Raw genomic sequence first — 11,326 nt, 5'->3', positions numbered from 1 at the left:
TAAGAGCTGGCACACTGAGAGCTGAGGAGAAGGGTGCAAGAAGGCTCTTTGCAGCCCTCCCCCATAGCTTTTCCAATGGTTAGTAGAGGGAACCTATAGAAATTTGCTTTTTGGACAGTGTGAAAATCCCCACTAAACTTGTGTAAGGGCCTGACTGTGTCTATAATGGTTGTAATAAGATTGCTATGAAAAAATCACTGAAGGGTTTTCCAGGTAAGTCAGTCTGTAAGCTTAGGAAGAAGTCAGATGTTTTTGTTTCTCAGGGCTGTAAAGCTGCATAATTGTTCATTAAGGAATCATTTGGTGGGTGAGAAGTACCCTCATTCCTGAGTGCAGTTCAGTTTCGTCATCCTGATTAAAAAATTCCCATGCTGCAGTGTTAAACTACTACTAAATAGTTTATTTTATATATATTTTTTATATATATATAATATTAAATACTCTTAATAGTTAAACTACTATTAAAGAATAGCCTGTCCTTTGGCCATTAGAATTCACTGTAGGATTTTTTTTTACCCAGTTTATTTACAGCATTTTGGATTATTTTGACAAAAAACAAACAACCAAGCAAATACAAAATTGCTTTGTTTCACAAGAAGATGGAAACTTTCAGAAAGGTTCATGGAACACAGATCCTTGTACAGGGAGGATCTCAGGAAATGCTTTGGGAAAAAAGGACACCATATTTAGGGTCTTTTGAAGCCTCCACTGGGCACCAAAGAGCTTTGAAGTCTTTTAAATTATTCTTTTATAAGCCATCGGCACCAAGCTCAGTTAAAACACTCAGCTAATTTTCAATCAGATATATGAAAAAGCATAGAATAAGAATGTGGATTTCTTTTCTGAGGCTTGTTGGTTTTCAGAGTAGTGCTGGAAAAAAAGGCAGCTCCATTTCAGTGCTTAATGTGCCTTAATACTGCATGACCACAAACCATTAGGTTCTTCATCGATAGGTGATTAATTTCCAGGGAACATATGTTAAGTGAATGAAGTCTATCCCCAGATTTCCTCCCCAAAAGGTTCTCACCAGGCAATGTCACTGTTTTGTATTTACAGACACAAAAATGGAAAAAAAGAAACCCAAAACCCAGAGAGATGAAAAACTGGAATTTTTTTTTCAACAAAACTAGTTTTAGTCATTAGAGGGAAAACAAATATTTCCCAAAGCTCTGTGAAGCAGTATGGTGATGATGAGAAAGAAAATATTGCAGCTAACTTAATGTGAGCATGAAATGCATCATCACTGTTCCCTGACTTCTGAAACTGGGTAATGCAAGTTCATAAAATGACTATAACTTCTTAGGCAAAACCCCTATTTGATCTCCTTTCAAATAAGCAGAAATGTAATTGTGTTGCCCCTACTTTAAACAGGCAGCTCAGTGCTCAGGCTCCTCTCAGGGGCTGATGCTGAGCTGGGGAGGACAGGGGCAGGATGGGAAAGTCCTGAGAGAATTTGGCTGCCAAGTGCTAACAGGTCTTCACTGACCATCTGTAAACTGAGTTCTGTTCCCCTCCTCCCCACCCAGGCTTAGGCATCTCCTACCCTCGGCTGGGTTTTCTGAGGGCAGGATCAGTGATTGAATGGACGTGGTTATCCTGCCAGCCCCCACAGCTCAGCAATGCTGACATTCCACAACAAAACTATTGCCAGGATTCTCTTCATCTTAGCTCTGCCTGTTCATTGAAAGTTTTCACCTGCTTCATTTCTCCAAAACTTGGTGTTCTTTGAACAAAACCAGGGGAAAAAATAGTCTAAATAGTTTATATTTGACAAATTATGGATGTTTGTATGTGTGTCTGTTCAAGGCAGATCTTAGTGTGAGGTTTTAGTGCTATCTCCAGTATTGTGTAAGGACAGCTCAACGGGGTTTTCAAGTTATATTAGTGCAATTGTTTGAAAAATTATGTACAGCTAAATCTGTCTTTAAAACTCCCTATTTATTGTGTAAGCTTTCAACAGATGGACCTAAATATCAGTACTGAAGTAATCTATTTCACCTGTCTCATTAGAGAATTAAATGTAAGAGCCATAAGAATGTAAGGGTTATATAAAATTGTATTCACTATTTATGTATTATTGTCTCCAACACATATGTCCTTTCCATATGGGATGTTCTCACTGTACAGAACATGGTCGCTTCCAAGTATAACTCAACAGAAGCACTCAACCTTTGGTTTTAAAACTGTGATCATCCCCACTTCAACAGCCCACGCTGGGAGGAGATTCCAGATTGTGGGGGGGGAATGGCTGCCAATCTGAATGAGGAGGAATGCCGTCAGATGGCAGGGAAGTATTTGTACGAGTTGTATTAACAGAAGCACTGACCTTTACACACTCCAAAACAAGCCAGATGGGCCTTGGATCACAACACCCGTTTGTCGAGCACAACTCCTGAATCATCTCAGGCAGTGTTCAAATACAGCCAGGAGAAGCCTGAACACAAAGATCTCCCCTAAAATACAGCCCTGATGCAGTGGAGGCACACCAGGTTTTGAGGTGAATGCTATTCAAACCTTCAAGTCCTAGGCACTATTTTGTTGTGTAAATTTTGGCCTATCCATTGTCTGGGATGGAAAACAGATGGGCTGCAGTTTAGCTTTGCAGAAAGAATCCAAATTCAATTCTCTGGCTTGTTGTTAAGAGAGTTAATGCAAGTTGAATAATATGCACTGGCAGCTCCTAAAACCCTCTGTGGTTTTCTTTCTCTTTTCCTTGGCAGGGCGAGGCCATTCTGCATTAAATTTGCATATGGCCACCTTTCTCCCTAGAGTAACTCCAGTGGTTCATCTGACCATATTTCTGGTGGACAAGGGTCCTAAACTGCAGGAACTTTGCCCTCACAAACAATCCCCATGCTCCTTTGCAGCTTCTGCAAGTGAACCAGAGGGACCTGCAGGAGTGAGCAATGATTTAGCATTTACCCTGTTTATTCATTAAACTGGTGAGGGTGATATTCTGCTCCTCTATGACAACGCTGATCTTTAACTGAAACAAATTAGACTTTCTTAAGGGAGAGAATACATTGAGTTCTGGATGTTTGTGGCAGGGATATTAATAGAGTGCTCAGGGTGGCAAACAGAACACATTTTAAATGGACTCTAAAAGAGATCAAGGAAGAAAACACCATCTTTCAGGAAAAACAACAACAAAAAAACCCAGACAAATTGAGCATGTAAACTTTGTTGTGAGTAGTGTGAGTAGAGCAAAAAAGAGTGCATTGGGTTTTGCTTGGAGAGTCTGGAGGAGAGGAAGAGCTCGCGTGTCAGAATTCAGAGCTAAGAAAACACCGCAAACGTTGCAGTCTTCTGAGTTAAAGCGATGATGGGATTCAACCTGATAGACTAATTTTGAAGTTTCTGAGAGAGATGGAAACTCTTTGCCGGATAAATACCTCTGAATTTGGCCAATTAGGAAGAAGAGCCTTCTTCCAGCTGGACACTGCTTCCCTGCCATTCCATTGTGGGCACATGGCCAGCTGGGAATCGCAGCTAGGCACTAGAAACCAAGCCCAGGTTTGTAGAAGACGCAGTTTTACCTCTGATGAAGGTCCTTATGTGAGGTGAAGAGAAAGGAGATGGATTCTGTCAGAGCTGTTACCTGAGATTCAGACCTCTGTGACCATGCAATAAACTCTGGATATTAACCCTCTGACAGAACCTGGGCTTGGTTTCTAGTGCCTAGCTGCGATTCCCAGATGGCCAGAGGTGTCTCTGTGTAAAATATCACTGCAGTCATCTCTGGCCAAGAAGCTAAGGCCCAGAACGGCCCAGGCACGTTCTACCTGGAAATATTGGGACTCATATTCCAATATTTTGGTGCCGCACGTTGGGCGCCAAAATATTGAAATAAGATCCCAATATTTCCAGGTAGATTGTGCCTGGGCCTGTCTGACCCTTGCTGCTGGGCCAAAGGCGGCAACTGTGATATTTCACCTCAAGAGACACCTTTGGCTGGCTGGGTGTTGCAGCTGGGAGCTGAAACAAGTCCAGGCTTGTAGAAACTCAGTTTACCTCTGGTGGAAAGGCTTCAGGCGATGGTGGAGAGGAAAAGGAGATGGACTCCGCCAGAGGGTTAATATCCAGAGTTTTATTCCATGGTCATAGAGGTCTGAATCTCAGGTAACAGCTCCAACAGAATGGCGAGCACATGGTCCTTGGTCAATTTGAGCCCAGGGACAGGGGGAGGGGAAAGGGACAGGTGAGCACCAACCAGGTGGGAGGAGGAGGGTCTCTAGGGACGAGGGACACATAGACAGGCCAATGACCTCAGGCCTGAATTGCATCCTTTGAACTTGACCAACCACAAGAGGCCTTGCTGGAATGTTAAGCCTGATTGACAGGACTCACTCAGCAAGGGGGCGAGGGGGAAGGGAGAGAGGTATTGCCACACCTGGGAAGGGACTGGGGAGTAAAACAGGAAATTGCAACACACTGCAACAGGCACAGAAGCTTTCCGGAAGGAAGGACTGGAAAGATTTATCCTGCTTTTGGTTTTTTGACCTGCCTGACTCTCTTCCCAGACAGCAGTGATGAGCTCAGCCCATGGGGAGCCCTGGAGCACAAGAAGGTTGGGAAGGAACGCAGCAGAGAGGGGATGAAAGATTTCAGGGCTCTGTCACTCTTAAAGATCAAAATAGGCTCGTGAGAGAAGGGGATTGTAAGAGCTGCAAGGTAACATTTGAAGTCAGCAGGGACCTGGATTCTTTCAAATGTTGCACCCTCAACAAACCTGCAGGGCCTCGCAGTGGAGCTGGTCCCACTCACAGGGGTGTAGAGCAGCCCTTCCCTGTGGCACAGGAGCCAACCCACTGCAATGGCTGTGTGTCCCATGGCTGTGTGTCCCTGGGCTGTGTGTCCCTGGCTGTGTGTCCCTGTGTCCCATGGCTGTGTGTCCCTGGCTGTGTGTCCCTGGCTGTGTGTCCTATGGCTGTGTGTCCCTGTGCCCCTGGCTGTGTGTCCTATGGCTGTGTGTCCCTGTGCCCCTGGCTATGTGTCCCATGGCTGTGTGTCCCTGACTGTGTGTCCCTGTGTCCCTGGGTGTGTGTCCCTGGCTGTGTGTCACTGGGTGTGTGTCCCTGGCTGTGTGTCCTATGGCTGTGTGTCCCTGTGCCCCTGGGCTGTGTGTCCCTGGGCTGTGTGTCCCATGGCTGTCTGTCCCTGGCTGTGTGTCCCTGTGTCCCATGGCTGTGTGTCCCATGGCTGTGTGTCCCTGGGTGTGTGTCCCTGTGTCCATGGCTGTGTGTCCCATGGCTGTCTGTCCCTGGCTGTGTGTCCCTGTGTCCCATGGCTGTGTGTCCATGTCTGTGTGTCCCTGTGTCCATGGCTGTGTGTCCCTGGCTCTGTGTCCCATGGCTGTGGGTCCCATGGCTGTGTGTCCCTGGCTGTGTGTCCCTGGCTGTGCTCTGGAGCTGGGCTCCATCATGGCCATGCAATCAAAGTGGGGCTGAGGTGAGCATCAAGGCCTGAGTGCCTCTCACTCCCTCACACAAACTCAGATTACGTTGTGTGCCTTGTTGGCTTTGATTTCTTGCCCCATAGGACATTGAGCCAATCAGACCAAAAGCCTGAATCTTCTCCCGCTCTTCTCTGAAGGAATTTTCAAGACAAAGAGTAAAGCCCAGAGAGACCAGGATGGTTGAAGGTGAGCTCCTCCTACTTCCCCTGCTGTCTGGTGTTTTCAGGCAGGCTCCCTTCCTTAGAAATGCTTCTATCGCAGTGTTTCCTGATTCCCCGAAAGAAAAAAATGTTTTTTCTGGCTGCCAGGTGGTGGTTTTGGTGGTGTGGTCACAGCATGTCATTCTCTCGGAAGATGCAGCCCTGCACTGGCTCACCTGCACTGCTGCCAGGGCAGCCCAGGGGTGCCATGGGCAGGAGCCCTGCATCTCTCACCCATCAGGGGCTATTCCAGCCTGTGGCTCCCAGGGATGGTTCATTAACACTGCCCTCAGGGAGTGCAGCCAGCACAAACTGGGAGCAGAGCATGATGGCACCTGCGAGGTGTGAGGGAGGAAAGGAAAGAGCCTGGGCTGGTGGAGAGGATTCCAGCCACCCCCACAGCACCAACCAACAGAGCAGCGACTGCTCCTGGTCTGGCTCACCTCTGGAACGTGTGCTGGGAAGGGGCCATGGCTGCAGTGAATTTCTGGCATCTGGCTGCACACATTGCATGGGAAGGTTGGTTTAGGCTCTGAGTTTTATAGGTACACTGGGAGTCTAATGCTCTTTTATTAGCACGACTCCACTCTGACCTCCATGCTAAAAAAAGCAGGGACTTTCATTTCATCTCATAATCCGCCAAGGGCAAATAAACAGTCAGAAATTCTACTCTTTCTTTTTCCCCAACTCTCATTAAAACTGTGGTCTCTGTTATTACCATGCAGACATTTTGCACTAGTTTTTTATGACAGTCAGGTACAGATGCCCTTTTTATTTTGAGGCAGAGTTAATAGCAAGGGGTTTTTTTGCTAAAGTTTCTGATTATCTGCTATGGCTGAGAGCACTTTGCCAGCAATAATCTCCTTGGAATATTCAGGGTTATGCACAGCTTTTAATTCTTTAAAGAGTTTGTCGGTAAATAGCTTGTGAACGCTGTGATCTCACTTCAAAAGAAGCCAGCAGATTTCTGAACGTGCTTGTCCACTTCTCCCTCACCAGCCACTGGCCCAGCATCAGGAACATGAAGCTGCTGATGCAAAAGGCACGTAATGGATTTAATTTAGGGGATTTTACAATGAGACATTGGGCGCAGTAGAAGCCATGCCCCATGTCCATTGTTTTGGTATTGCTGTGGCTGTTTGCTCTCTAGGATATCTCTGTGCTCTGTAGGGTGGCTCTGTGCTCTGTAGGATATCTCTGTGCTCTGTAGGATGGCTCTGTGCTCTCTAGGATATCTCTGTGCTCTCTAGGATGGCTCTGTGCTCTGTAGGATATCTCTGTGTTCTCTAGGATATCCCTGTGCTGTGTAGGATGGCTCTGTGCTCTGTAGGATATCTCTGTGCTCTGTAGGATGGCTCTGTGCTCTGTAGGATATCTCTGTGCTCTGTAGGGTGGCTCTGTGCTCTGTAGGTGGTCTGTGCTCTTAGAATCTCTGCTCTGTAGGTCCTGTGCTCTGTAGGATGGCTCTGTGCTCTGTAGGGTGGTTCTGTGCTCTGTAGGGTGGTTCTGTGCTCTGTAGGATATCCCTGTGCTCTGTAGGATATCTCTGTGCTGTGTAGGATGGCTCTGTGCTCTGTAGGATGGCTCTGTGCTCTGTAGGATAGCCCTGTGTCTTGTTGGAAGGTGCTGGCCTTGCTGCTCTCACCTGGAGATGGCACAGGAAAGGGCGAGGGCACCAAGAGAGAACCAGAGATGCTGTTTTCGTCCGTGTGCTGGGAGTGCCCAGGCCAGGCTGGGCAAGGGCTCTGAGCCTTGCTCCAGTGAAATGTGTCCCTGGTGGGAATGGGATCATCCTCAAGGCTCCTTCAGCCCCAGTCATTCTGTAAGACTTTGATACAGTGGCTGGGCAGTCAAGGCTGACCCTGCTGGAGAATTACAGTGGCTTTCAATACAGCAAATTTCTGCTGATTTTTTTCTTTCTTTTCAAAATATTGAAAAGCAGCTCCTATGTCTTTATTTGTTTTTGTTTTTATTCTTACTGCACTTGTGTATTTTTACTTAGGTGAGTGAAATAGTCAGCTCTCTTTGGGTGGCCATGGGAAAAAAATCTGCCTTTCTACCTGTTCTTAGTGGGGGACTTAGGTGTTATTGGAGGGATTTCCTCATGAAAGGAATGGTTTGTGACACCAGGCACTCCAGAGCAGTGGCAGCCTGGGTGGGCACGCAGAGTGTCCATATTGCTTCGTCTTATGATGTTTAAACACAATGTGACACAGCAGCCTCCAGGAGTGTGGGAGCACTCGGATTCCAGCTGTGCTAGCTCATTACACTGACTGTCCTGAGTGCTGCCGTTTACTCACAGTAGTAAACACTGTGCAGGAGCATGTACACAGGATCCAGGCTATATAAAATGATACAATTATGAGAACTGAGCAATGCTGAGAGACTGTGCTTAATGGAAAACATTTGCTGGAGAATTGTATAAAGCCACAGAAATGGGCAGTTCTTGGATGTCAGGAGGTTTTTTACCCAGATAAAACTCTGATAGACATTAAATGTCTGAGATTAACTATGATTCATTAGTGAACAAAACTGCAGAACTTGGGGGCCATTCAGCTCCTTTAAGACTCTTAGCAAGGGTGAAGGATGGCTGGCTGAGGACAGCCTCTGAAGCGTAGATTTCTGCTAAATCAATGGAAGAGATTTATCAAATTTCCAGTCATTTCCCAGGGCTTCTGCCAGCCCCCACAAACAGCTACTCTTTCATTCACTCTGTGCTAGAGACACATAAAAGGAGAGCATGCCGTGTTCTCTGGGGCTTTACACTTAAAGGCATCCAACTTTCCATTTTAGAAAGCAAAGAATGTAAACAATTGTTTTGTTTCTATGTCTGGCCAACGTAGAGCAGGTCTAGAATCAATAACAGAAAATGGTCCTGAAAGGCCCAGCAGACCTCAAAGAGATAATGTGAATTGTCCATTAACAGTAAGTCATTATGGAACTTATTAAGTGAAGCCTTGGGACTATCATAGAGCCTAAAGGTTGACATAAATTTTTCATACACATTGAACTTTGCTAAATGTGCTTGCATTTGATTAATGATTACTTTCTCCAGTGTGCTAATAAGAAGAAGGAATATGTGAGCTGGGGCTGCAGCGGGGAGAATGGGCTCCTGCAAGGAAGGGCAGGGTTGGCAGCAGGAGAACAATGGGCCTTTCTAGAGATGCCCTGCCAAGCTGGAGGGAGTTTATTACTCCCTGAAAAACTGCTCCTTACCACCCAGAGACAGGGCACTGAGCACAGCATGAAAGCCAATTTTGTAATTGTGGTAGTAAAAGCCTCATAGCTCCAAAACACTGGTGGAAAAATCCACCTCCCAGCCCCCTAAAGCAGTCATATATCACAAAGAACAATCCAACACCCCAACCTCAGCCCCTAAAGCCCCCCATACATCACAAAAAACAACCAAAAACCCACCTTCAGCCCCTAAAGCCCTCATATATCACAGGGAACAATACAGAAGATCTTCATATTCAGCAAGAGAGAGGAGTGGTGTATCTGCAAGTCCTGCTGGAGACAGAACTGCAGGAAATTTGCCTTGGCAGCAAATGCAGTGAGTCATGGACTCATGGAATGATTTAGGTTGGAAAAGAAGGCAACAACAACAAAACAAAGCCTTCACTTGCAGCTAGGTCTGGACAACAGCATATGGATTTGTTCAGTTAAAATAAACATGTTTTTCCCTTGTTTGGAAGTAGAACAAAAAGGGAAAGCAATCAACAACCTCAGTCCAAAGCAGTCACAATGTCCAAGACTCTTTCACTAACCACCAAAAATGCAAGGCATGCCCTAAAATTCAATTAAAATTGAATTCTTAAAAATCCTACAGGGTAAGTTTTTGGGATAATTTTTAAATTTCTAAAGTTGCTAAAGGCCTAAAACTTTTAAGCTTTTGTTTTATTTTAAAAGAGCACTCCTTTGAACAAGAGTCTGCCAAACAGCCATAGCAAAGAGGACTCAAGATGAGGCCTTCTCCTGGCTTAGATAGCTGAGCAATCAGGTATTGGTCCTGATTTTACAAACACAAAAGGAAGAAGAAATACAGAAAACAAGAGATGTGGCTGGCTATACCATCTCCTGGCAGCATGGGGTAGAAGACAATAATTGTTTCCCCATCACCATCAGCTATAAATTTGCCACTACAAGAGCACTTTTCCCACAGCCATGGAATACTTTACCCACAAACTTTTTGGTGTATCAGCCGTTGCTCTTCTTTATGCTGTTATGAACTACTGCAAATGGACTAAACAAGTACAAAAAACAAAAAGGGCAGGAGGAGAAGTATCAGGTTTTGAGTTTGACAGTTAAGAGAACTCACAAGGACTTTGAAAATCTCAGGTTCGGTTCCCTGCCCTGGATAATATTTATTTATAAAACACAAACTGGCTTCACTGGGAAGTCTGAAAGACTCTGGAAGGAGTTCTGAGAGTCACTCACAGCCCAAGCAAGTCTCTCCCTCTTTCTCTCATTTTCCTTCCACGGGGAAGCATGAAGTGCTCCGAACCCTCTGCAGACCAGCCATGGACCAGGAGCTGTCCCTGACATGCACATCCCTCACAGGAGGAGGAGGTCTGGGGCATCAGCAGGGTCCCCTGTGTGTGCACACAGATGAAGTTCCCTTGGCAGGGCCACTGCAGCTTCTGCCCCTGCTCTGTGGGACAGGGAGGATACCCACTGTGGGATCTGCAGCTCACCAAGGGAGGGAGTACAGAGATCTAGAGCTGGCGAGCAGGCAAGGCCCAAGATGCAGAAATACAAGAAAAATATTTTTCAAATTACTATGAATGCATGAACTGGAGTGGGCTAAAATTGTTCCATGTCTTGGGTAATTGTAGCCAGTCCAGCTAAGTCAGGTTTGAAAGGGCCTTTCTAATCAAACACAGAGATCAATGATAATAAATAATGGAAAACTTGGGCAATTCAGGGAATGGAACTGGGTCAAGATGGTTGATCCCCTGTCTCAGGCTATAAGAGTGAAACAATAATAGAGCTTCAGAGACCTGCAGCTCACTCCATGAAAAATGCACTCAGTCCCTTTCCCAAGCCATTTCTTTGCTTTTCTCTCTCTCATATTTTTCTTTTTTTTTTCTTCTTTTTATTTTCCTTTTTTTTTCTCTTTTTCTTTTTTTTTTCTTTTTCTTTTTTTGCTTTTTCTTTCTCTTTTTCTTTTTCTTTCCCCCTTGATACGGAATGTGATTCTGATGCCCATTAATCAGTTTTGGTTACAGTAGCTCAGTATTTAGAGCAAAGGCCAAAGGGAAAACTTGCATGAGTCCTACCTGGATTTTTGCTTACTGACTCTTTCATTACGAAAGTAATTCTGACAATGCAGTTAGATGGGGAAGACGTACAAGAATTTCACACTTTTGGGTCCCTAAGATTGCCCCTTTGTGAGCCTTATTTAAATTCCTACTGTTCTCTTTACCTCTGATCTTACCAGCAGCAACACGGTAAGCTTCAGCATTTTATTTTGGTGGTCTGTCAACCACATGGAGCCAACAGAACCTACAAGCTCTTTAAAAAGCTTTTCTCGTCTGAGTTGTAGCAGTCTCTGGGGCAGGATCTCGCCCGAGATCACAGAAATGCTGGTGGTGAGCTTGCAAGCTTGTACCCCTTAACATGGTATCAAAGACTGCCCGACATCGTGGCAGGAACACGGCAGAGGAGATCT

The sequence above is a fragment of the Zonotrichia leucophrys genome, chromosome 11 (genome assembly GCF_028769735.1).
Source record: "Zonotrichia leucophrys gambelii isolate GWCS_2022_RI chromosome 11, RI_Zleu_2.0, whole genome shotgun sequence".
Taxonomy (NCBI): Eukaryota; Metazoa; Chordata; class Aves; order Passeriformes; family Passerellidae; genus Zonotrichia; species Zonotrichia leucophrys.
This window is presented reverse-complemented; position numbering follows the sequence as displayed.